The sequence below is a fragment of the Ambystoma mexicanum genome, chromosome 1p (genome assembly GCF_040938575.1).
Source record: "Ambystoma mexicanum isolate Mex_15411 chromosome 1p, UKY_AmexF1_1, whole genome shotgun sequence".
NCBI classification, from domain to species: Eukaryota; Metazoa; Chordata; class Amphibia; order Caudata; family Ambystomatidae; genus Ambystoma; species Ambystoma mexicanum.
In genome coordinates, this window is record NC_090921.1 from 704,747,508 (window position 1) to 704,774,073 (window position 26,566).

General features: G+C 49.0%; 1 protein-coding gene across 2 annotated transcripts in view; it reads left to right on the forward strand.

The window, feature by feature from the left end:
- Window positions 1–26,566, forward strand: part of ASH1L (ASH1 like histone lysine methyltransferase) — a 2,936,548-nt gene that overhangs the window by 2,854,379 nt on the left and 55,603 nt on the right. The gene's annotated exons all lie outside the window — the stretch shown is intronic.

A 26,566-nucleotide genomic window follows, 5' to 3' on the forward strand; every position in this document is an offset into this window, starting at 1 on the left:
AGCTATTTTTGACAGTAATGTACTTGTATGTATGTTTACTACTTTTTTCTCAGTGGATTGCCTCAAGTTTTGTCTGATGAGCAGAGCGTGGATAATGTTTGAGTCCATAAATTGTTTTCTGTAATCATCCTCTGTGTATTGTCTGCTGTAAGTGCTGTCAGTATATCCAGGAATATGTATGTCGTTAGAGTTTAAAATGGCTAGTCTCCGAAACCAGGCAAGAAAACAATAGCATGCCATGCTCCAACAAATCCAAGCAAAATAGTAACAGTGTTAACATACCAGGGCATCTGTGCCACTACCTGGGAGCTGTAAGGGGTCAGAAATGTAAGGCGGACAACTTGGTGAAGGTTTTTCAAGAGATGCCATTTTATTAACTCAAAAGGTTGGACAAACGCCTCACTATGCCTACTGTGATGAGGATTTCCCTGCCTAAAATAAACTAAAGGAAATGCTCTCAACAAAAGATATGTGCCCCTCACACGTATACATACAACAACTCAATAAGGTAATATATGGCAGTTCATACAAAACACAAATATATCAGTTATTTCCACAACCTGATAAGTCTCTCCTTATAATCTGGGTAAATTCCCTTTCCCGAGATTCAAGCAGGATTCTATTCAACCGTTCCAAAAAAAAAATGGAAATCCTGTCTTGAAGTTCCACTTCAGATCCCTTTTGGTTCCAACGAATTCAACCAACAGTTCACAAATGTTCAACATAGTTTTCCTCTGGTCACTTTTGACAAAGATCTTGAAACAACAAAGAATACCTCCATACTCGTACATCCCGTCCCTTTTCCTCCATCCTTGTGGGCGTCCCTCAACATGAGGACGATACTGGAACCTTTGGCAGCGAAAAATTGAGCTTCCCCTTTAAGTTTAGTACAGTGCGCGGAGGTACAAAACCCAGGCATATGAATGCCCTCGACACCCCAACCTCCGGCGCATCACCTACATCCCTTTTTCCACACAACGGTGTCAGACCTGACAGCTAGGCGCAGAGACTTTTCAGCTTGCCGCATGCTCCCTTTTCTTCGTTTCTTTTGTTATCTTCATCACTTCCCTTTGTTGCCTTGCCTCCCACAGCGCATGTTGGCTGCAGAAGGCTTCACGAGATGTGCATCCTGCGACTGCTTGTTCTCAGCCTCAGACCACCATGTGCTTTGTCTTGAGTGACTGGGGCCCAACCACCATTGGAACGCGTGCAGCTTCCTGCAGCACTCTCGGTCACCAGGCCTTGAAGAATCGTCTTTCCTGCTGGAGGGAGATCTTCAATTCTTCTCCTCCAGGCTATCTGAAAGAGGTTGTCGCCAGGACCCCATATCAAGACAAGGTAGGTCCTTTGTTTAGCAAGGCCTCTCAGCACAGAGACTCCTTCCCGGGGGTTTACACTGGGATGGGGATTTTGTATTCTGGTTCTGGCAGACCTGAGGCCATTAAGGCTACCGCCTCCCAAGCCGAGGGGCCCAGGGGCTCTTCCAGGCAGTCCGCGGAGAGATGATCCAGTTCGTCGTCCTCTTCTGCCCAAGGTGGCAAAGGATCATTGTGTTCTACCTCCAAGAGTCAGTTCGAAGCACGATCCAAAACGACTACCAGCTTCATAGCTGAGGGCGCTTTGCCTACCGAAGCCACCTCCAAGGTTGTTGTGCATGGCGATTCGACTACCGGCATGCGGGCTGAGGGCTCAGAGACTACCGGATCCATCTCAGAGGTCCACGCTCTTTACTCAGGGTCTGGGGGCCTTCCATGTCTGAGACAGCACGTGGCACAGGGCCTGTGTGCCCTCCCTCGCATGGCGCCAGGCCCAAAGATGGCAGACAAGCACGCGACAAAACCTGCTGGGCCGACGTCAATCTTGGATTCGGATTCAGGGCCTCTCTGAGGTCCTTCACACACAGAGTGGGCCCTGCCAGAAGCTTCCAGTCCCTTTCCTTTGGGAAGCGGCGGCAGACCCTATTGCTACAGGCAGATGGCCTCTGCAGGGTTACATCTGCCCCTCGCAGCCTTACGGCTACACACCCTAGACTCCTAGATTCTTCGATCAGGAAAGGAGGCCCAGCGCAGCTGAGGGCCGTGCCCCTCGCGTTCTGGCGACATGCTTCTTTTTACTTTTTTTTATTACATTTTTATTAGGTTTTCCAAACAATACAACACAGAAAAAAAAGAAACAAGACCAGCGGCACATAACAATCTCAGAAATGGGCATTAAACATACTGGCCATCTTCCGCCAAACCTCCCCATCACCCTCCCTCTGCCTGGCATAGATGTCCCTTTTCATTTTCGCACCAGTAAGTCGCAGCAGACCCACAATCATTTCAGCTCAGCTTGAAGTAGGACCTCCCAATCCGTGATCACCCTCCATCCATTCTCCTCAATCCTTTCCCACTAACAACAGTCGGTGAACCTAACACACCTGCGGCCCACAACCCTCCACCGTCAATTAGGGATGTAACGGTATAACTTAAAGATACCGTGAACCACTTAATTGAACAATAATAACCGTCACATTGTTTATACCGTTCATACCGTAAAATGTGCTTTTCAATCTGATTTGGAAAGGCTGCAGTAAGCAAGTGCTGCGCCGTCTTGGTCTTGCACTGTTGGATGTGCCGTCTGCCAAGTAGTTTCAGTTGGAGCAGTTTTTAATGCCATTCCATAAACCACACGTGCCTGACACAAAATCAATATGTTAGCAATAGGAAGAATAGATACAGTGCCAAGAAGGAAAAGGGTTTACTTTGGGTTGGCGGCTTTGGGTTTATATATTTATAATGGATAATGGCCATATGGCAATGGGGGATTTCCCTGGTTCTATCATTGAATTTACATATAATAAGTCACACTGTGAAATTCCCTCATCTCTGTGGGTATTCCCTGCTGCCATACCAAAGGGTAACATGTCCGTGATTACTGAACACCTTTTGACCCTCAAGTAAACTAAAGGCTGTAACGTAAAGAGAGTGCGTGTGTGTGTGTGTGTGTGTGTGTGTGTGTGTGTGTGTGTCTGTGTATATGCGCACAAGCGTATACTACCATCAGCCTCCATTGATCGGTGGCATGCAGGTTATCAAGATGGCAACATGTTCATCTTCACCAGTAGCCAGTGGGGGAGCATAAAGCCTAAATGACCACTTAAGAAAAGCTATTCAGTTTGCTTTGCCAGTTGCAGCAGGGCTCCCCCCTCCTCCTCTCGACACGTGTGTTTGTGTTTGGTGGAAGCAAGGCATTTCAGTGGAAAGTATGTTGAAAAGCCCAATTCTGGCCCTGGGTGCCTGGTTTTGTTTGTGATGATAAATCTGTCAATTTATGACCTTTTTAGAAAATATTTGTCAAGATTAGTTAACTCCACCTGCTATACCGCGATAACCATGATATACCGTCATTTGGCAAGAAGGTTATCGTACCGTCATAAAACTAATACCGTGACACCCCTACCGTCAATTCACCCCCTGCTGAACCCTCTTCCAATGTCTAGCCAAGCACAATGTGTAGCCCTACCTGTCAGCAGAAAACAGTGGACCATTTGTGGGAGAGTGTAGTAGTCCCCCTCTCTTCCCTCCAGACCAAATAATACCAACAAGGGTCTTCTGTCCCGGGTGACCCCAACCAGCTCATTGATCCACCCTAGCACCTCATCCCAAAAGACCTGAACTCTCTCGCAGCCCCACCACTTGTGCCAATAGTCTGCCCGCATTCCGCGTTCATGCCAACACAGAGTGCTAGCCCCAGAGTAAATTTTTTTAAAGGCGCACTGGGTCAAATTACCACTGATGCAAGAGTTAAATCGCATGGAGCTTGTATTGGCACTCGATCGACACCTTAAAAGCCCTGAGGCACATTTTGTGCCATTGAGGCACTAGCCCCAAGTCCCTCTGCCAATGTTTCTGCAGCGTCTCCGTGTTTTCCTTCCCTGCCTCCAGCAGAACCCTCTATAGGGAGGAAATCAGCAATTTCATCTCCGTTCTAAAGTCTGTTCTAAAGTCCAAGAGTTTCTTTATTGGGGTAGGGTCCCTCTGTATACTTGCCTCCATAATTGGCCAATCCTCTCTAAACCAGCCTCAAACCAACTTTGAAACCTTTCTGTGTTCGGGATGCCATCCCTCACTCCAGGAACCCATAAGTGGCTCAACGGGGAGGGCCATGTAGTAACTCCCCTCATCACACACTGGGCCTTGCCGCCAAGTGTTCCAAATGACTCCTAGAATAGGATTTTCTCTAACCCTTCTCGGGATCCGTTCCTGTGGTACCCATAGCCATTTCGCCACCGTTGCAGGTCTAAGGTAAAATTGTCTAGTTCAACCCATTGGTATTCCCTTAACTCCCACAGATGAGGGCTCAAAAGGTGGGCAGCCTTATTATATAGATACAGATTCGGGAAACCTACCCCTCCTCTATCCTTCGGTAGGACAAAGACTTAATGCGCCACTCTGGCCTTCTTTCCCTGCCACAGAAACTGCAGGAGACGCCCTTGAATCTCCCGAAGGAATTACTCTGGGATCCATATCAGGATCATCGGAAACCAGTACAAAATCTTCGGGAGGAATACCATTGTTATAGCATTAAGTCGCCCGAGCCAAGATACACTCAATTTACTCCACTTTTCTAGGTCCTCAAACAGCCTCATAATTAGGTGGGGAAAGTTTGCCTCGTATAGCCCTGCGGTTCCCTCGTGACATTAATTCCCAAATATTCCAACTTATCCAAGTTGAGCCGCAATCCCCAAGGGAGTCAATCGTTGAACATCACCTTCCCCCATGTCAACCATTGGGAACAGAATGGACTTCCCCTTATTGATTTTAAACCCTGATAACTTCCCATATTGCTCAAGCCGTTCCGCCACCGCTGGGACTGAGGGGGTCATGGTTCCGTACGTGCAACAGCATGTCATATTTGTAGAGACCCAATTTATATTCACCCCTCCTACAGCTATTCCCTCCACGCGCTGATCATCCTTCAACTTCTGGGCCAAATGCTCCAAGGAGAGAGCAAATAAAATTGCACCCCCACCCCAAACCAATGGAAGAAGCCCCCATTTGCCGCCACGCAAGCCCTGGGTCTCGAGTATACCACCATAATTCCCTGTAAGAATTTGTCCCCTATGCCAAACTTGAAAAGGGTTGCCTTGAGAAAGCTCCACTCAACTCTGTCAAAGGCTTTTTCTGCGTTTACCGACAGGGCAGTGGGGTCTCCTCTTCATCCCAAGCTCCAATAATCAGATGCAGGGATTTCCTCATGGTGTCAGCTGCCTGACGTCCCCTTATAAAGCCTACCTGGTCCGTATGTACCAGTCGCTGCCTATGCCCTTCCAACCTAGAGGCCAGGACCCAAAAAATATCTTTGCTTTGACATTGAGGAGTGATATCGGGCGGTCGAGCAACATACTAGGGGTTCCCTGCCCTCCTTAGGTATAACAGAGATAAGTTCTCGGACAAACGATTTGGGCACCTGGCTGCTCTCCAAGATGTTATTTAATAACTGAACCAGGAATGTAAGAAGCAAATTCGAAAATGCTTTGCCTGAGGTGAATCCTTCCTCCCCTGGTGCTTTACCCAACTGCAGTTATCCAATTTGGTCCTGAACCTCCTCCCCAGTAATTGGTGCATCCAGCCCACTAGCCTCCTCATGTGTCAGTGTTGGTAATGGGATATCTCTCAATTAACTGTCAATTCCCTCCCCATCTCATTGACATCCACCTTCATATAGATCCTCGTAGAAGGAGGCTAAGGTCTCCAGGAACCCCTCATAAGTCACCTCTAAAACATTGTTCTTGCCCCACAGCTCCGATATCCACCTTTCAGGCCGCTGTCCCCTCAGGCGTGCCACCAGCAGTGCATCTGCTGTGTCTCCTTTTTCATAATATTTCTGCTTTAGAAACTGGAGTTTACGGACTATCCTGCCCTCTTCCAACAGCCTCAATTCTTCCCTCTTTCCTGTCCCCACTTCCCTCCATTCTCTCACCTCCCCTTCCAATGCGTGTATCTGCCTCTCATTGGCCCCCAAGCCCAGTCTATTTTCCAAAAGTGTCCTTTCCCTCTTTTTCCGGGCCCCTTCTCTAATCAGTAAGCCCCTCCAAGTCGCTTTAGTAGCGTCCCTCACTGTGCACCGATCCACTTCCCCTGTATTGTTGGGAAGAAAAAATTCCCTAATCGCCCCCTCAAACTCTCTTCTGAACACCTGATCCTTCAGTAGGGACTCATTACATCTCCACATCGAACTCTGGGAACTTAACACCAGCCATGATATGTCCAAAGATACCAGGTCGTGGTCCGACCAACTGATCTGGTGGATCTCCGATCCCATCGCCGCCTCCCACAGCTCTCTTGAGATGCAAAGATAATCAATGCGGGTAAAGGTGCCATGGGGTGTGGAGTAAAAGGTGAAACCCCTCTCTGGTTGAAAGAAGCCCGCAGCCTGCATGCATCTAGACTCTCCCGAAGACCGTCGCCTCCCCCACCAGATGCCTCGTGCCCCACCGGTCCCATTGTTCACCTGTCCATACTGTGATCTGCCCACATATTGAAATCTACCCCCACAATTCGGTGTCCTTCCCCTTCGTTCAGACCCTTCATCAACATTGCCTTAACAAATTTCACCTGGCCCTGATCAGGGGCATACACTGTCGCGAAGGTGAACCTCACTCCTTTTATCAGAACTGGAACCAACAGGGCCCTTCCATCCGTGCTCTTCCACACCTTCAAAACCTCCATCCGCAACTGCTTATGAATCAGGATACCTACTCCCCCTTTTCTGAGTCTCCCGATCCCTAATCTTTATGCCCAAGAAGACCACAGGGAACCCTCCTTTCGTCCCCCCAGAGAAACCTAGTCTCCTGCAAGAAGAGAAAGTCTGTCCCCATCCTCCGAATCTCTCTAGCCACGAGGGACCTTTTAGTTGGGGAGTTGAGTCCCTTCACATGCAGTGTGCACATCAGGCGGTCCTCCCTCCCCCTCATATCTGCCATTGCCATTTTGTTCCCATCTCAGGAAGCTCACTCTTCCTCCCATTTCAAGCAATTTTTACTCCAGCTTTATCATGTTTCAACCACAAGTACCCTATACCAGGACCCCTAAGCCCCCTTATACCTCTCCTACACCTCCCCACCCCCATCCCTTAGTGGCGCCCGGTTCCTTCCAGTTAACATCACTGGTCGAACACCGGACCACCAGTAGGACCCGATCAGCCAGGTTGTCCCCTCCACCCCCTTCTCCTCTAAGATCAAAACCTTCCACACTCCCCCCCCCCCCTTCAAGCTCCGCAACATCCCGCACTCCTCCCCCACGGCAACGTCTGGGTCAACCATTTCACCAAATACAAAACCGAGATCCCATCGCCGTTAGGGATCCCAATAACATCCATATACTCCTCTGCAATAAAACATGTGATATTGAACTGCCTAGTACCAAATTGCCAAGAAGTTCTCCATCATCTGCAGCAGACTAGTTATGTACCCCCATCAGGGAGCGTGCTCAACTTCCTGAATTTCCTTGAGCCGGGCATCCTGCATCTGTTTGGCCCCTTAATACTCCACCATCGATCCTCCGATTCCTTCGGGCCTTCCTCAGGCGTGGGCTCTCCTCCTCCTGTGACCCTACATATGTCCTTCTCTGTGACCTGTTTGTAGTCCTAGCCATCAACCTCAAAGGAAAGAGAGAAGTAGAAGCCCCATCTGTATCTCACCCTCTTCTTGTTAAGCCATTTCATAAGTGGGGGGGCACAGGCGTCTCTTTGCCAACGCAAGTCAGGATAATTCCTGAGAAATAGCAATTTTTCGCACTTCCAAGCACCACTGGGCCCGCCACTCTGGCTTTCGCCATAATCCTCTACTTGTCTAAGTAGTTATGAAAGTGGGCCAGGACCGACCTCGGGCCTCTACCTTCCCCACCCGCTCTGTGCACACTCAATCTTGGGCACATCGATGGGGTTGTCCCCAAATAATAGCCTCCATTTGTCTTTCCAAGGAGGACAAAGCCCTTGAGTCTTTTGGCAAGCATTGCTACCTCAACTCCAGGCTGCACTTGAGACAGGCCAATGCTGACATCCTCTTATCTGCGACAAACCAGAAGCTATGGCGAGTGATCTGGGAGTTCCTACCTTCCCCTGTAGAGACAGGCCTTCTTGAAAGCTGGCCTGGCAGAAGCCTGGGCAGTTGCGCAGGACCTCATGGAGTCTTCGGTCTCCCACTTCGACGGAGCCAGCAGAGGACTGCTGCATTGCTCGAACCGAACCTCAGTGGGATGCAGCCTCATCCTGATCACCGCCCCACTGGCCGACGAGGGGTTGGTTCTCGGATCTACCGCAGTTGTGCTTCCAGGGACCTGTCCATCTTTTGATCCCCAGCAGGGGCTTCTGGACACGACGCAGCCGTGGAGCACCTGGACCCAGCCAGGCTGACACTACCGGCCTGGTTCCTGACCAGCTGAGACTGCACCACTCTCAGTACTCGGAGGACAACTGGGACATCATACAGGAAGCTGTCTACGCGATCTCAGTACAAGAGCAAGTGGACTAGATTTTGCCACTGAGCTCACGACAAGGGGCTGCATCCCCTCACCTGCTCCCTGGACGACGTGCTGGCTTTTTTCCGCACATCTGGCCTGTTTTGGCCTTCAGTTCTATACCTGCCGCACCTATCGGGCGGCCATTGAGGCCTACAAGAATTCCTCAGAGCACGTTTTTTGAGCAGCCAACCCAGTGGTTAAGGCCTACCTTAAAGGGTTGTCCAGGCTCTTTGCTCCTGTACATGGGTTGCATCCGGTCTGTGACCTTAATGTGGTTCTTGTGGCCTTGCAGCGCAAGCGCTTTGAGCCGATTGCCTTGGTGGACATCCGGCTGGTGACACTCAAGGCAGTGCTATTGGTGGCGCTCATATCGGCATGCAGGTTTCAGCGAGCTGCAGGCTCTGTCGTCTTGCAAGCCCTTAATCACATTTCAGAACGACAAGGTCATGTTCCGCACTCATCCGAACTTCTTGCCCAAGGGGGGTCTCTCCATTCCAATTTAATCAGGAAATCTGCCTGTCGGTGTTCTTTCCAAACCCGGAGTCAGAGGCTGAAAGGGCTTTGCATTCCTTGGACCTCAAGAGAGTAATCAAGTTCTATCCCTCTCTGACAAAATCCTGCAAGAAATCTGAGGCATTGTTCATCACCTTTGGGGGCACGTCTCCCGGCACTCTGGCTTCCAAAGCTTCTGTTGTCCGATGAATGGTCCAGGCCATCTCAGAGGCCTATACGGCCCTCAGAAAGCCAGTTACCTCGGGGATGCATGCCAATGCAGTCGGAGCTAAAGCCACCGCAGTCGTCTTTCAAAGACATGCTTTTTAGTATGTCATCTGCAAGGCATCTACTTGGGCTATGCCGTCTGTATTCTGTAAGCACTATTCCCTGGACACCATCTCCAGGTGGGATGCAGAGTTCGGTCAGGCGGTTCTGAAGAACCTGTTTGCTTCTTCTTAAGTATGAGGCAGGTTGTCACAGCTCCACCCTATGGTCTTCTTCGGTGGAATCACACAAGGATGGCACAAAGGGGACGGGACATATGAGTAGTTCTAGTTACTCACTGTAGTGACTAGAGTACTGATAATCCTTAGTCCCCATTCGTCCATACGTCCCACCCACCTTCCCCCACTGTATGCCAGGTGCTAAAATATTGAGCATAGCCAGGTATTAAAGCGTACGATATGTTAAAAGGGGGCTGAGGTTAGGTGCTGGAAGGCGCGGTCTCGGGGGCGTTCCCACGCCCGGGGCCACGCCACTGCGCACTGTACTACATTTAAAGTGCAAGCTCAATTTTTCACTGCCAAGCATTCCGGTACTGTCCCCATGTTGGGGGACGCCCACAAGGATGGAGGAAAGGGGACAAAGGACTATGAGTAATCTAGTCACTACACGGAGTAACTTTAATGACTTCATTAGTTTCAACAAACCTTTGTTTTCAGGATATTTCTGCACCAGTTCACAAAACCACTTGTTTGACAATATTGGATAATTATGCAGCAGTTCACACAACACTTGCATCATTGATATTAATTTGTCAGGATGATTCTGTATCCGTTCACAAAAACCTCTTATGATTCTGCCACTTCTTCTTTGAGACTTTTAACCACATCACAGTACTTCAATAACTTCCACCTGGTCCACTCACCTGCCAGGCGTACTACTACAAGATTCTCTGCCCTGGTGTACTCTCCTGCCAGGACAGAATAGACTACCAACTACAAGTACTTCTGTGGTAAAGGTTCTCTTCCAACAAGTTAGCAATGTCCTTTGCTTCACAGCATCATGTTTAAGTATTTCTTCTGAGACGCAAGAAACACATTGGTGCTATTTATTACACACTTGTGATTACCATACGCAGTGCAGGTTATTCTCCACTCCTTCGGAATACCTTCTATCAGAAGGGCAGCCCTCCTGCCACTCTTGTTTCCATACTTTGTCATTAACCAAATGCTGATAGCAATTCGTTCTTACTTTCATACTTCTTTGGCTTTGGCAATGTAGGTTTAAGCCATTTCCTCATATGACTTCCTTTGCATATGGGCATTAGTCTTTACAAATACTGGAATTCTTATTTGCCCTCTTTTGGCTTGGGCAATTGTGATTTGTATTTTCTTCTCGGGTTATTACCCTCTCTTGTTGTTGGCTTTTAATATGACCCACAAAGTTCTAATTGCTCCCTTTTAGTTGATAGCGGTTTTTTAAATCGGCATGGTTTGCAACAGAATAATTAGCCTGCTTTACATTAGTTTGGTATTAAACAAATTTCCTCTTCAGCTTAACTACGTTTATATTATTTATGAGGTTAAGGAACCTAGACTTGGCCAGTGGGCGCTTACAGAGCGCTCCGGTGTGACAATCTAAACGTAATTGGGTCTTGCGTGCGCTTCCGTTCGCCTTGCTGCCTCCAGGTCATAGGCGTAGATAGGGTAGGGCCTGAGGGGCAAGGCCCACCCAAAATCTGTAAATACCCACTCAGCAGTGCTGCGTGGGCATTTACAGATATTTTCGTCAGTGCAGTTGGCCCAACTACATTAGCGTCCGGCCCCATTTGCTAGACAATCCTGGCTACGCCTCTGCTCCAGGTCCTCTACTTTGTTTTCAGCAGGCCCCCAAGAGACAGGTTTGTTGTCAGAAGTCCTGGCCCTGCGCGCCACAAGCTGTTTGGCATCCCCCTTCAGAAAGACATCTTATCTGTGGCTAAGAAAGTCTGGGAGAAGCCTTGGGCCAAAGCCCAAGTAAATAAGAAATTGGACATTTGGTTTCGGCTCTTGGATGGAGAACCAGTCCTCCTGGCGTCCCACCCTCAACCACGCTCCTAAGCTGTGGCAGTGGCATCCTTGAATTCAAACCCCTCCTCTTCGTCTTCCGCGGCCGGGGCCACCTCCAGCTGCCTGTCAAAGGAGGACAAGGCCCTCCAGTCTTTTGGCAGGCGATATTACCTCAATCTCGAGCTGCACATGAGTCAGGCTAATACTGACGCCCTCATAGGCACTGCAAACCAGAAGTTGTGGCGAGAGATCGGTGAGTTCCTGCCAGACTTTCCCCCGGAGAGTCTGGACTCCTCCAAAGCTGGTCTTGTGGAGGCTTGCGCTGTGGCCCAGGATCTTTTGGGGTCTTCGGTCTCCCGTTGATACAGCCAGCCGGGGCATCTGGTGGGAATTGAGATAAGGCGGACAGCTTGGATGCATGCCACTAAATTCTCCTCAGATGTGCAGGAGAGGATTCTAGATCTTCCGTTCAAAGGGACAGGCCTGTTTAATTCGTCCACCGATGACAAACTAACAAAAAAGAAGACCTCAATGCAGACTGCGAAGTTCTTGACAAAGCCGGGGCACGTGACAGGTCTGAGTTCAAACCCCGCTCCTCCAGTGGCTTCAAGGGGTTTAGGCACCCCGGTACGCCGCGGCCAGACAGGTCCCCGCAGCAACCGCGCTAGGCTTTTTTCGTTTCCACTCCCACCTCGGACACCAAAAAGCAATGACGTCTCAGTAAACCCAGCTTGCCTGTGGGGAGCCGGCTGGCTCTCTTTGCGGACAGCTGGAAGCGTTTTTTCAGAAGTCCTTGGATTCTTTAAGTCATCTCCACAGCCTTCAGTCTTACTCTTCCTTTTCCTCTGCCCTCTCCTCCCCCTCTGTTGCAGATGTGACCGCCGAAAGATAGGGCCGCCAAAACTGTTCCGGGAGATCCTTCTTCTTTTGGATATGCAGGCAGAGGAACCAGTGCCTCTGTCAGACAGGGGCTCCGGATTCTACTCCAGGATTTTTGGCGTATCTAAGAAGAAACAGGCGGCTGGCCTGAGGGTAGTCCTGGACCTATCATTCCTCAACCTGTCTTTACCTCTCATACGATTCAAGATGATTACTCCAGCGCACATAGTGGAGTGGCTGTGCACAGGGGACTGAATGTGTTCCCTAGACCTCAAAGACACGTACCTACTTGACCTCATCTACCAACCGCACCAGAGGTTCCTGCAGTTCACGGTTGTGTCACCACTTCCAATACAGGGTGCTGCCATTTGGCCTCAACTCGGCCCCTCATATGTTTACGAAGCTCATGGATGCGGTGGCTGGCCTCCTCTGCTTAGAGGGCCACCACCTAAACCCGTATTTGAACGACTGGCTGGTCAAGGCCAGTTTACCCGAGGGGGCAGTGCACTCCTGCTAGCGGATGTTCTTCACCAGCTGGAGTTTTCCTCCAACCAGCCGGAGTCGCAGTTGATCACTTACAGGGACCTGGTGTTCCTCATAGTTTGATGGGACACAGCTGTTCAGAGGGTATTCCCCACAATCGAAAGACTGCAGTCCCTTCAGAGGGCAATTCGGCACTTCCTGGCCAACTCAACCGCCTCGCTATGGTGGTTCCAGCACCTTCTGGGCTTCATGGCATCCGGAGTGCTCAGTGTGGCATGCCTGCCTCAAGATGAGACACCTTCAGCTCCACCTGGCGGTCAATTGGAATCAGGAGACTGGGTGCAGTGGGACAGGCTCCCTATTCCTCCATTCCTCCTTCTGGCTATTCACTGGTGGCTTATGGACTGCAATGCGACAGTGGGAGCCTCCTTTACTCTCCCATAGCCTATTCTGGTAGTGACAACAGATTCCTCCCTCACATGCTGAGGGGGTGGGCTATCCTGGATGTCTATGCGGTTCTGGTCAGGACCGACAATTCCATTAAAACGTTCTACCTGAATAAACATTGATGGAACCTATGCTTGTAGGCGGTGTCCATCTGGGAGTAGGCCCTGTCGGTGGGGATATGGTTTTCCGCTGTCCAGCTCCCAGGGGACAACAATACAGAAGTGGAAAAGCTCAGCAGCCTGGGGTTCAACACCTGCGAATGGGTGATACACAACTGTTTGTTGCCCTTCTTCCAGAGATGGGGGTATCTGGATCTGGACTTATTTGCATCTCCTCTGAATTTCAAGTGCCTCCTCTTTGCTTCATAGGTGAGTCGGGGGTCAGGGATCTCTGGGGATGTGTTCCAGCTCTGCTTGCATGGCTGTGGGTGCTATGCGTTTCCTCCTCCATTGCTCGAGCGGACCCTCTGCAAATTTCGAACCTCATTGGGATGCAGCTTCATCCCGATTGCCCCCCACTGCCCGTCGAGGGGGTGGTTCTCAAATCTGCTGCAGTCACTCTCCCAGGGGGCGATTTTCCGATCCCCAGCAGGGGTTTCCTTGCACAGCAAGGCGGGGCTGTGGATCATACGGGAGGCCATCCACGCTCTCTCAGTACAAGAGTAAGAGGACCAGTTGCTGCCACTGGTCTTGTGACAAGGGGTTGAACCCCCTCACCTGCTTCCTGGACGACATGCTGTCTTTTTCTGCACACATTGCTCGGTCGGGCGTCCATGTTGATACCTGTCGCACCTATTTGGCAGCCATCAGGACCTACAAGAACTCGCTCGCCGGACCATACTTTTTCAGCAGGTTTCCTAGTGTTTAAGACCCACCTCAAGGTCTTGTCCAGGCTTTTTCCTCTGGTGCACAGGCCCCACCCTGTCTGGATCCTCAACGTGGTGCTTGCGGCCTTGCAGTGTAAACCGTTTGAGCCGATGGCGACAGTGGACATCAGACTGGTTACTCCTCTGCGTGCAGAGTCAGTGAGCTGCAGGCACTGTCGCCGTGCAAGCCTTTCAGCACCTTCCACAACGACGAGGTCATCTTGCGCACTCATCCAAACATTTTGCACAAGGTGGTCTCTCCATTCCACTTGGACCAGGAAATCTGCCTGTCTGTGTTTCTTCCGAGCCCGCAGTTGGAAACTGAAAGGGCGTTGCATTCCCTGGACTTGAGAAGAATCCTCAATTTCTAACTCTCCTGAACGAGATCTTTCCGGAAATCGGAGGCATAGTTTGCCACCTTCGGGGGCTCAGCTGCCGGCACCCAAGCTTCCAAGGCCTCCATAGCCCGTTGGATGGTCCAGGAATTTTCTGAAGCTTATGTGGCCATGGGTAAGTCTATTCCCGTGTGGATTCATGCCCACACGGCCAGGGCCAAGGCTACAGCGGTCACCTTTCAAGGACATGCTTCTTAGGATGTCATCAGCAGGGCGGCTGCTTGGGCTATGCCGTCTGCATTCTGTAAGCACTATTCCCTGGACACCAGCTCCAGGTCAGGCGGTTCTGAAGAACCTTTTTGCTTCTTTTAAAGTTCGAGGCAGGTTGTCACAGCTCCACCCATTTGTCTTGTTCGGTGGAATCGCCCACCAGGATGGAGGAAAGGTAATGGGACGTATGAGTAATTAAAGTTACTACTGTAGTGACTAGAGTACTCCTAGACCTTGGTCCCCTTTTCTCCATACATCCCACCCAGGCTCCTGCTAATATGCCCAGAGCTAATATTGTCAGCATAGCCAGGTATTCAAGCGTCCGATGTGTAAAAAGGGCACTGAGGTGAGGCACCGGAGGGCGTGCCTCAGGGGCGTTCCCACGCCTGGGGCCACGCTTCTGCGGGCTATGCTAAATTTAAAGGGGCAGCCCATTTTTCACTGCCAAAGGTACTGGTACCGTCCATATATTTGGGGACACACACAAGGATGGACGAAAGAAAGTCACTACAGTAATTTCCCCTTGGGGATACCTCTCCCATGCCTAATACCCTCATGGCCTATTGTCATATGTCTCCTCTTCCTCCTATGAAGGGTAGTAAAACCCTTTTCCCAAAACCAATAGGCCAACCTTACAACTCTTATCTGCCTTGTGAAACTTATGAAAACACCTTCTCCAGTTCCACCTACCAATCATCCAGGACTGACTTGCCTTTGAAAACCATTAAGAATGTTCATCCAAGTTCATTTTGCTGATGGTCAAGAATGGACTTCATTTCCCAGAATCCTCAAAATACTGGGACGAGGAAGAAGAACCGAGCAATGCAGAATGGGGAAGGCCACAAACACAAGGAGCGCTCTAGTTGCTACACATGCACACCTGTGACTTGGAAATTTAAAGGGCAGGTGCAGAGAGTCGCAGTATGCTGCTGGTAGGAGAGAGATGCGCCGCTTCTTGCGGATTGAGTGACTCAAAGGCTGAGACCGGTGTGGGGGAGCCATACGGCTCGAGAGCCAAGAAGAAAGAAGCTGTCACACGAAGAGGACATGCTGCAGGAATGCCAGGAGCTGACGATAGACTCCTGGGCGTTCGCAGGTGTCAGAAAGCATCGTCTATCTCACCGTAGCCTGGAAGAAAACAGACAAGCCCAGCGAGAGCCGCAAGAGACGGGAAAGCCATGAGGATCCAGTTGCAAGAAGGAAGCAACTGAAACAGGGTCACTGGCTGACCACGGGAGAAACCAGGAACGCCAACAAGAACCAGCGAGTTCACCCAGAGACAGCAGAGACACCAGGGGCGTATCGGCAGCTACGCTAAGCGTAAGCAATAGTAAATGACGAATCCAATAGAGAACGTGCGAGAGAGCTTATTACTAAAAGGAGAAATGAACTGCGAGTAAGAACTGTAGAAGTATGTGAATGTGCAAGTTTACCCGAACAGGATACTATATCAAGGATATACATTATCAAGCAAAGTAGATCTGCAAGTCTGAGAGGAGGCAGGGATCCCTTGTGAATACAAGAAGCCCAGGCAGAAGAGTATACCAGGCAATTACAAGTGTGTGAATACAAGAATCCCTGGAAGGAGGGTATACCAAGCAATTACAAGTTTGTGAATACAAGAAGCCATGGCAGGAGAGTACACCAGGCAATTACAAGTATGTGAGAACAAGAAGCCCTGGCAGGAGAGTATGCCAGGCAGGTACAAGAAATGTACAGAAGTTAAAGGGGCCTGAGAAGGAATATAAGAACTAGAAAAAGGATTTTGTTAACCAGGAGAGAAGGAGCAAAACCCTGCAGGAGAGTATACCAGGTATCCTAAAAGAGACAAAAGTACAAAACCAGACAGTTTTGTGCCTCAGTGTTGTTACTGGTCAAGAAAGGCACAAGGAACTGTTACTTGTGAAAATAGCAGAAAGTAAAGAAGAATCCAGGGGCATAGAGCCACCCTCTGGAGCAAGGATATTATCCTTGAAGAACCTTTGTGCTGGAGCTATTTATTGTTCCTTTTTGAACACTTTTCTAAACCACCCACGGTTAAAGACTTTACCATCTTCACCTTAGAATGTATTTTATAGTGTGAGGGTCAGAATGGAACTTTGGACATGGGACAGTTTTTGTTTGGACAGTCAGACACAAACATATCCTTAGTTTTTGGTTTAGATAGGGAAATTCCTCTTAGAGCCGCGGTCAGAGAGGCATTTTCCCAACCCCTTTTTTCAAATAAGTCTTTTAACCAATATAATGGCGCACTTGCGTCCGAGTTGCATTCCTGACTCCTCACCGTGATCACCTTTTGCTTACCAGGAGTTAGCTCATTGCAGATTTCGTTATTGCCTTTTCTGTGAGGTTGCGTTTTATTAACCCAGGTCCTGAGCGCAGAAACGCTTCTCTAAAAAGGGGCTGTGCAGGAAGGCTTATACTCCAGCTACTTGTTTCACAGCCATCTTAAAAGGTATCCCTGGGATATCTTGGAAAGGATGCAAAAGGTTTGACCTTCGCTTGGACAGAACCTGTAGCTGTCGGGCACCTCTGCTTTAATGGTATTAAAACAATTAGTTATTCTGGTTTTAAGGTGATGGGATCTTTGTGGCATGTTAAGTGAAAGATGTAGAACTTTAAAAGGTGCTAGACAAAACTTTGAATCTGCCATGACTGCCACAATAAAAAAGCGAAAGAAGTGCACATGTGCTATTAAAACACAACCTAATGAGGATCCAAGATGGCCAGTTGTTAGGGAGAATTCTCTCTTTAGGCTAAATTTCCTAACCTAGTGAGTCCCCAGCAGCTTTTCTGGAATTTGTTTTTTTTCCTCCTGCCAAGAGTGAGACTCTTTTTCTCCCACTCTTGGACATGATTTATGTTATTCCTTTGACTGTTAATGTGTTTTATGGGCTATGGGGTCCTTTACTCCATAGGGTCTCATGTGTTTTTGCTATGTGTGTTACACAGCACCCTCCGTGCAGTAACACAGGGGAGTCATAGTGGCACCCCACCATAGACTCCATACCCTGGGACTGACTACTGTCTCCCAGGGCATGTAAAGTCACCATTGGCTATACTAGTCCCAAATTATTAACAGAAACCAGTACAAAGCATCATATTGTGGACGTACTGGTCGGGCAATTCGATTGCCCCGGGGTCTGTTAGTGGAGGGGGCACGTCTCCGTCCCCCCCGATCGAGTTTTGGCTGGTGGCAGTGGAAACTACTTTTTATATTCGACCGCCAATATTTCCCTATGGGATTTTCTCATTGTTTGAGGCTACCAACTTTAATTATTTAATTCTCATAGCCTCGAACATACCACCGGTTTATTTAATTAATATTAATTCTCCGGTTGGTATTTTTTGCCAAGACTCAATTCTAAAATGGCGTTTGTGTTCTCTTCTGTGACTCCAACCCAAGTGGAGCCCTTTGTTCCACTTTTTGGCGGGCTTCTCCACAGAAGCCTCCAAAAGTGATGCCACTCTGTCTGGGTACCACTGGGGGTGTCGGAGGGGGTTTAGGCACCCTGGACTGAGTTACCTTGGTAACTCAAGTCACACTCTTGTGTGATTGGCCCAAGTGGTGAGCCGGCCGGCTCACCACTTACCATGTTTGATCGACAACTAGGCTGAGTGAATGGGGGTATTTTGCATAAAAGCAGGGCTTTGGGGACTGGAATTTCAGAACTCGCCACAGGACCTGAGAATCCGACGAGGGAGAAGCTGAGCGGACCTACCACGACGACACCACCGGTGGAGCCCTGCGGAACCGACTCACCACTTCCCGACGACAGAGAAGATCTCCCGGCTGGAGAGGCTTCTTCCCCTGACTGGTGGGCACAACCAGTTTACCTTTCTTTCTTCGCACCCCAGACCGGTTTGTGGTCGAACTGCCCGTGCCAAGCACCCCGGCGGCCGGATAGCCACTCACCACTGAACCGCGAATCAACGGACCGCTCCTTGTACCTGAGAAACTCCGTGGCTGGTTTCTTCCCTGGCAGTGCAACGGACTCCTGTCTTCCTCCACGACGAGATCCTCTCCTCCCCCGGACGAAGCACCGACTTGCATCCGCTGCCAGGATCAACTGCCCCCGCTGGAGTGTTCTCACCACTTTAAGGTACCGTGTCCGCCAGGCCTCCCTTTCTAAAGATTGCTACAAGGTAATAACAACTCCTTAACCTTCTGGACTGGGCTGGCCGCCTTGACCCTCTAACTGGTCCCTTTCTTTGGTCCAAGTCCTTTTTGAACCATTACAAGACTTTTGTGCACTGCAACCGTGTGACCTTGGACACATTTCGTTTCGATCCTCTTAAAGCGGATCCGGCCTACTGACTCTGAATTCACGGTTTTACTTTGCCTTCCTCTCTTGTTATGTTCTTGTAAAAGTGTTGGGATCTGTTTCAATTTGTTCTCTGCTTTTCTCTCCCTTTTTAAAACGAACTATTAGAGTGCCATCTACGTTAAGCGCTCACCGCTGTCTGAAAATAAGTGGGGCTTTACTTAAGACTTGTCTAATATTCTTTTAAGGGAGTGTATATCTTTTAGTGACCGTGTTTTTGAATTGCTTACTATTAGTGCCTGTGTGTTTTTCTAGATGTGGTTTTAAATAAATAATTATATCTCTTTTACAGCAAGCCCTGGTCAGTGTTTACTTGTTCTATTGTGTGCTCTTGACCTATTGTGAATACTCTGTATACTGCCTAACTCTTCTTGAGGGAAGTCTGACTGCTCAGCCACAGCTACCAAGTGAATCTGTGTGGTACAGACTGCTACCAAGTGGGTTTACTGCCAAACACCTGTAGTCTTAAATCTTTTGCAGTGGTCCCAGAGGGAACTGCACAGGTTTCTGCCTAACACCAGTGGAGGCACATTAGATAGTGCTCCATTTCCCATTGTAACCTTTCTGATATGAAATTTCTTTATTTGTGCAAAACTTCACCAGAAACGTGCACCGGACTGCAGGGTCGGACTGGGACAAGAAATAGGCCAGGACACCAAAAAAAAAGTGGCCCACCCCTCGCCTCAAAAAAGTGGCCCACCCCTCGCCGCAAAAAAAGTGGCCCTCAAACCATCATCCGTGAATCGCGTCAATTCATGACTTTTACAGAAAATGCTACATATTGAGGGTTCATTTGTCTGTTACATTACAACACAACTCATAAAATAACATTACTTTGCATGCAGTTCTGTGACAGGGTCCGTCCACAGCTGCGAGACGCAGGAGTGGCATGAACCAACCACCCCCACTGCGGTTTTGGGACCTGCTGCAAGTCAATGCTTATACAGGGCTCCGCAACCCCAGCAGGGAAGAAGGGTTAGGGTAGGGTGACAATGGTTGGATAGGAGTGGGGGTAGGGAAACCGGAATGAGGTTTGGGGAGAGGTTATGGATAGGTTGGGGATGTTAGGGTGAGGTTTTGATCACTGCGCATGCTTCCAGCTAGCTGTTACACTCATAGAAACACACGTCTCAGCTTCTGACTCCACACACAAATACAAAATCACTATAGCAGTATACAAAGGCACAGCAACATAATAAACACACATGAGGTAGGGCAGCACTTAGCTTAGGTTAGTTGTCACCAGAGTGTCCCTTGTCTCCTGCGATTTCGTTGTGCTAGGATGTGTCATAGTAGCTGTTCAAATGCTGCAATAAAGTGCTACAATTAGTGCACATATCAAACACTCAGGCATTGCGATGATATGCCCAGGTACTCGCTCACACCATTTTGCACTTGCTACCATCAATGGGCAGTTAATACAGTATACCACTACGACTGTGCCTGGCAAGTAGACGCGCAACCAGTATATGGCTCAATACTTGTCAACGCATACGCAAGTAACATAGACATTCCACAGTACATAAACATAATCTCAATTGTTAATTCAGTTGACAACGGCTATTCCCCAGGTTGACACCTAATCCCAATCATGGCCCAGACTTTGCTCACCTTGAAGTTGAGGCGGCTGCTGGCATGGAAGCCATTTGCTCTCGTTTCAAAAGCAAAGATTGTTTGCGCGATGGATAGACAAACCTGACTCCTGGAATGGTTGGATAGGGGTTCAAACTCGGGCCCCCATCACCCTCAGCTGAAGGGAGCACAAGAACACTAAATCCAAACAAACAGTTGTGGCTTTGCAAGTGACTGGCATTAGGCAGCGTTAAGCTAAATTGTGTGCTTTTTATACTGTGTGAACAGATGACGCCATGCGAGCCGCCGCCACCCATGGGTATTCACACTTCTCATGTTTATCTGGAGCCCCGAATAGTGTGGGCGCCTCTGGGCTGCAGGGGTGTCAGTTATAGTGTGTTAGCAGGATCAGAAAGGACGCATACATACTTCCAATTATTCCAAGAAAAAGCATCATATTTTGCGTGCATGCAATAGGGCACTGAAAGTTCCGCTTTTGGAAGCCCGAGGTTTCAAGGCACTATACAACCTATCTATTTGCGTCAGGTCGTTCGATGCTGAATAAATATTCTTTAACATTTTAAATTGCACAAATTGCATCACACTTTATCAAAACACTCCCCATTGGTTACTATTCCAACAATGTCACAAAAGGAATGAATAGCCATTTGCAACATGGGCCACTTTTTTATTGGTACCCAAGACAATTTTATGGCCCAGTCCGACCATGTGGGTAGAACTCCAGTAGTAGGCGTTACGTTGCTTTCATGGGACAGTGTCATATGTCTGCTAACACGGCTAAATCGAAAGTCATGACTTTGCAAAGGGGTTGTAAAAACTTACTACATGTTATATAGAATCCATTCTTTAATTAGTGTTGTCAGCTTTATTTACTTAGGAGTAAGCGGCGCTGTGGACAATATGTGGGAAGAGTACGTCCAATGAGCTGCAGGACTAATGAAGAGGTTAGCCTTGATATTTTAATGGTCTCTGCTAGGTTTGGTGGCAATCCTTTTATTCCAGACTGTCCGGTTATAGCTTGCTATGTAGCAGGAGTATGGGTCCTCACCCAGCTGTACGTCTTGGAAAACTGAAATTACATCTTTAAGACCCTTATTAGGTGTTTTGTCTCTTCAGGTTGTATACCATAAAACTCGCTTAGAGCCGACAATCCCAAAGCTCCATTTAGCCCCTCCATGTTATCTTTGGTGGATTGGTCAAATGATAAAGTAGTACCTCACCGACTTATCTTGCAAGATATGTTAACATGGAAGAGGTTCGTAGGTCATGGGGCTGCCTCCGTCAAATCTGGTCCTGACTACCGAGGTGTGTGCATCTTTTACGAGAACATTGGATGTATTCATAACGAACCAGGGAACTTAATTTTTCACGCTTTTCTCCAGCGGCAGGAACAGCTATCTCTACCTTGTTGCCCAGAATAATGGATCGATAGCTCAGGGGCAACGCGCTAGTCATGGAAGCAAGCCATCATCGAGCAGCCTGGGTTTGATACCCGGTGACACGCTTAGAGGCTGGAATCCACCATCAAGCATGTTATATATATATATATATGTATGCTTTCTTAGGGGCATTCATCATTCAAGGAAGATAACTATGTCTTGTGTGTCTAACTGTTTGGCAAGAAAGCGGATTGCTCAACTCTGCTTTTGCTAACTTCCGCTTGCTTTAAAACGTGATGCTGGGAGGTTAGATAATGAGTGCTTTTGTAGATTTGATGATGTGTCAGTATAATCTAGTATGCACATTTTATTTCTCTGCTCCTCGTCTGTGGAACCACGGTGGAAATATATCGTTGCACTACTCCAAATGTTAGGAGTCCATCTATCCCGGGTGGCCATCCATTAGAGAATGTATATCGGGATGCAAAAATAATTGTGGCCATTGGAGCATTTTTTTTACCAAAAGCATTGAGATCCAGTGAAGGGGCTTTCAGTGTTATGAGCACCGTGGCCAGCTTCAGGCTTCCTGAAACTATGGCAGATGCTAACAAAACATGGCTCGTGGGTAGCATGTCAGGCTCAATGGTGCCATTGAAATCTTCGAGCGGTTTGGGGTGGTCCCATACATGCCAATCCTTCCGATTTAGGCGAGAGGCTCGCGCCCCCCCCCTCCCTTACACGGGTTATCATGCACATTATATGTCGCGTTCACCACAGTCATTTGATGTCGCTGAGATACAAACTATTGCCCCGCCCCTCCCCCAACCTGCACTCATTTCTCTGGGAACCGTTCCCCTTTTTTGCAAATAAGTTATAACAGCACAAACACGGTTACAGAGTGCATATTACCATACTGCCTGTTAATAAGCAACAACACCACACAGCGGTCTTTCTAGCAAGATGAGGGTCAAAGGGCTGAGTCTGCTCCCAAACACGCTTAAGCCACGAGTTTACACAGGCACAAGCAGCAGCACTCACTCACATGCCCGTCGCCCATCACACACAGACCCTCTCATCTCTCAACCCAGAGCGGCTCATTGCACACTGACATGCGGACATACACCACCACATAAAGACGGCACGGCCACGGTTTCATTCAAGAGATTGCGTCGACTGCGTTGATGCCCCCGTGTGACGTGTCCACCACCTTACCTGTTTGTGCAGTACTGCTGCTGTGGCTTCAGGCTTGGCACTGGCGGGCCGGCTGTGGCGGCGGCCTCCACTCGGCTGGTCCTCCTGGCTGGTCCTGTGGGCACTGGGCACTGGCGGCCTCCTGACTTGGTGGGGTGCTGCTGCCAACCGACACAGACAGTCCTCCTGTGAGCAGAACACTGCTACTGGCTGCTGGTGCGTCTGCTCTCTCTGGCTCGGAGTCCTCTCCCGGACCTGGTGTGCAGTAGTGTGTGGCTCAGCTTGGGCCTCCCTGGGCTGGCTCAGTGTGGCTCTCTCTCTGCAAGGGTTAGAGGCCCAATATCCGATTCCGTGGAGAGAGAGACTGCAGTCATCACGTGATGACGCACGTTTGAGTCTATTGGGGCAGGCTACAAGTGCCTGCAGCCAATTTTCATTGGCCCTCGCCCTGTTGTTCCATGACAGCCCGGACCCCCCATCCCCAAGCACAAGTTGCTTTTCAACTTTGCAAAGAAGTGCAACAATGTGTTGTTACTTCCTGCAAAGTTGAAAGCAACTGTCTGTGTAGTGTGAAATCCGCCCGGCTCCCAGCAGCAAGCTCTCATCCAAGCCCTGAGGCAGGCTGCTGCCCCACGGCCCCCCATCCCCAGGTTCAGGAGTTGTTACATGATTTTTGCATTGCTTAATTGCGCAACGTGCGGCACATTGCACAATTAAGCAATGCAAAAATCATGTAAAACAGGTCCTGAACCTGGGGGGCCGTGGGGCATTATGTGCGCAATCAGCACCTCAGCCGGGCCGCCCGTGGACCGATTCAATCACTGCAAAGCACCGGCCCCTGCAGTGCAGTGGCGGCGGCACGCCCGCCACCGGTGGCCAGGCCCAGGCAATCATCAAAGCAACGTAACAACACCATTGTTGTTACCTTGCTTGATGAATTATTGCTGCAGTGACTGTCTGACTGACAGTTCCTATGTATCCGATTCCTAAGCTACTCTAGTGTGCTGCCGTGCCCAGCCCAACCCCTCCCCCCTCTCCTGAGGCACAGGCGAGCAGCTCCGCTCTGGGCAGGGCCCCTCGCCCGCAGGCAGTGCCGCCGCGAATGCTGCACACTGTACACAAAGTGTGTAAGTTCGTAAAACAAATACAAAAAAAAACTATTACCAAAAAGAAAACCGGCCCAGGGTGCCTGTCTGAAAAACCGGCCCCCAAGGACTCCAACTTCGTTCGGCCACGGGCCGAAAGACCGAAAGGGCCAGTCCAACCCTGCCGGACTGCTGTCACAAGGTGGGGAGTGAGGAGAGCCCCATAAAACGCTAGATTTCAAGGCTCCGACAAGCTGGTATGCTGCCATGCCTCCCGTGCCTCGCCCGACCTAGCTACTCCCCGAGTGGAATTCTGCTTTTCTAGGCTGCGAGTCGACAACGGAGGAAGAGGCCCGACTACCCCCTGGGAGCGGGAGGATAATCTGCTGCGCAACAGGGCTTATGTAAAGAAGTAGGCAACCATTGGGGGCTGGAAGTGATCGCCGAGACTTTGCAGAGTTACATGGGTGTTCCATGAAAATTGCCTGCTGTATTTTATTTAGGCATAAGGAAAGCGTTTGGAAACTCATCCGGTTCTTCCGGCCATTCCAGACCTCGTCATATTACACTGCGTGGACTGAGCTGTGGGGAAAGGAGAGGGGTTCAGGTAAAGTGCTTTCTCTTTCAGTATTCTCCTCCCTATCCCGAGTGGTCTGTATGTGATGAGGGGCCCTCTTTCCAGACCGGATGCTGGGAAGAACATCGCTTGAAGTGTTACCTTCACGCTCCTTTCGTTTTTTTGCTAACTGGGAATAGTGCTTATAAATGCCACACAGGCATCCAGACATGCTTAACATCTCGGATAGCAGCAAGAAGTACTCTTATATTTTTGGATGTGGTACTGATTTAGCAGGTCTGCATTTAAGTTGCATCTAGGTGAGAGGAGTCAGAAGGCATATTAAAGAGTGTGGACATATAGAGTGAGTAGTAAGGCAAGTGGAACAATTTTCCAATAATTCCTGCCACATACAACGGCGGGAGCTTTATATCAAGCGGACCAAGGTATACAGCTCTATTTAATTACTCAGGGCACAGGTTGCGATGAAGATGTGACTTTTGCACTGCCACTGTAAGTGCCACTGTAAGCGTGTGGCTGGAAGTAGAATTTTGTTGAGTGCTGGGTTTCAGAGAGGCAATTGAGAAACCTATTCGAACTTGCTGGCATAGGTCGGGGAGCGTGCAAGAACAAGCGGAACAATTAAGCGATCTGTTCGCGGAACCGATGGACGCTATACAAAGCAAGATGGCCGCCTCGAAAGATATGGAACGATGCTTCCAGGTGTATCAGAATAAACTCTCCTGCTCCTTACAGCAGCAATTCGATAACTTTACAACAGAATTTAAATCTGCCTTGGTAGATATTCGTAAGGACATTGCAGTTCTCGAAGAAAGGACAGACAGTAATGAGACGGTGATACAGGCTCTGGCTCAGGATTCTACGCAATCAGAAGAAATTTTTGAACATTTGACTCGAGTTACACATAATGTAGAGTTACAGTGCGTGGATCTCGAGAACAGATCAAGAAGATCTAACATCCACAGATAAAATATCCTGGAGTCAGTGAGCGATTCACGCTTAAAAGAGTAAGTTATGGGAGTTTTCAAGGATCTACTGAATGACGAAGCAGAGGTAACGATTCCCATTGATAGAATCCACAGGGTGGCACCAAAGCGCCAGAAGTCGACAACTCGCTCTAGGGACACCTTGGTGGCATTGGCAAATTACCCCCAGAATGAACAGATTTTACGAGAAGCTAGAAAAGTGACACAAATTACGCTTAATGGGAATGTACCAGGATATTTCTCCATTAACGCTACAAAAAAGGAGGGATATGCAAGAAGTACTGCAACACTTGCAGACACAGAACATTTCCTACAGATGGACCCTCCCATTTGGTTTGCTATTTAATTGGGAGGGGAAGCAGCAGCGTATCACTAACAAGGAGGAGGGGGGCCCGTATTCTACACCATTGGGAGTGGTCCACTATACAACAATGTCGTTATGAATCTCAAAAGGGGCTTACTATAACAGAGAAACAACCCCCACCAACCTGATGGAATAAGGAGAGAATAAGTACTTTAGCTGTCTACGTTGAGGTGAAATGAGATACATTATTTTAGAACTCTGAAGCTATGTTTGAAGATGGGGCATGGAAGATGCTCATCTTGGCACTCCTAAAAGACCTATTCAGGGGGTTTTGGTATACCCTGCACATATGCCTGGGTTAAAGGGTGGGCCATCTCTCAGGACGAAGTCCAGGGGGAGACTTGAAAGGATGGTCTACACCAGAGAAAGGGGAATGTTAAGAGGAATTTGTTGGGTACGGTTGTGGGAGGACATGGATTTGGGGCTGGGGGAGTAGGGTTTAGAGGAGGGATAGTTTGGTACACGGATTTGAGGCTTATTTTGTCCGTTTGTAAGAAGGATATGTTTGCCAGATTGCT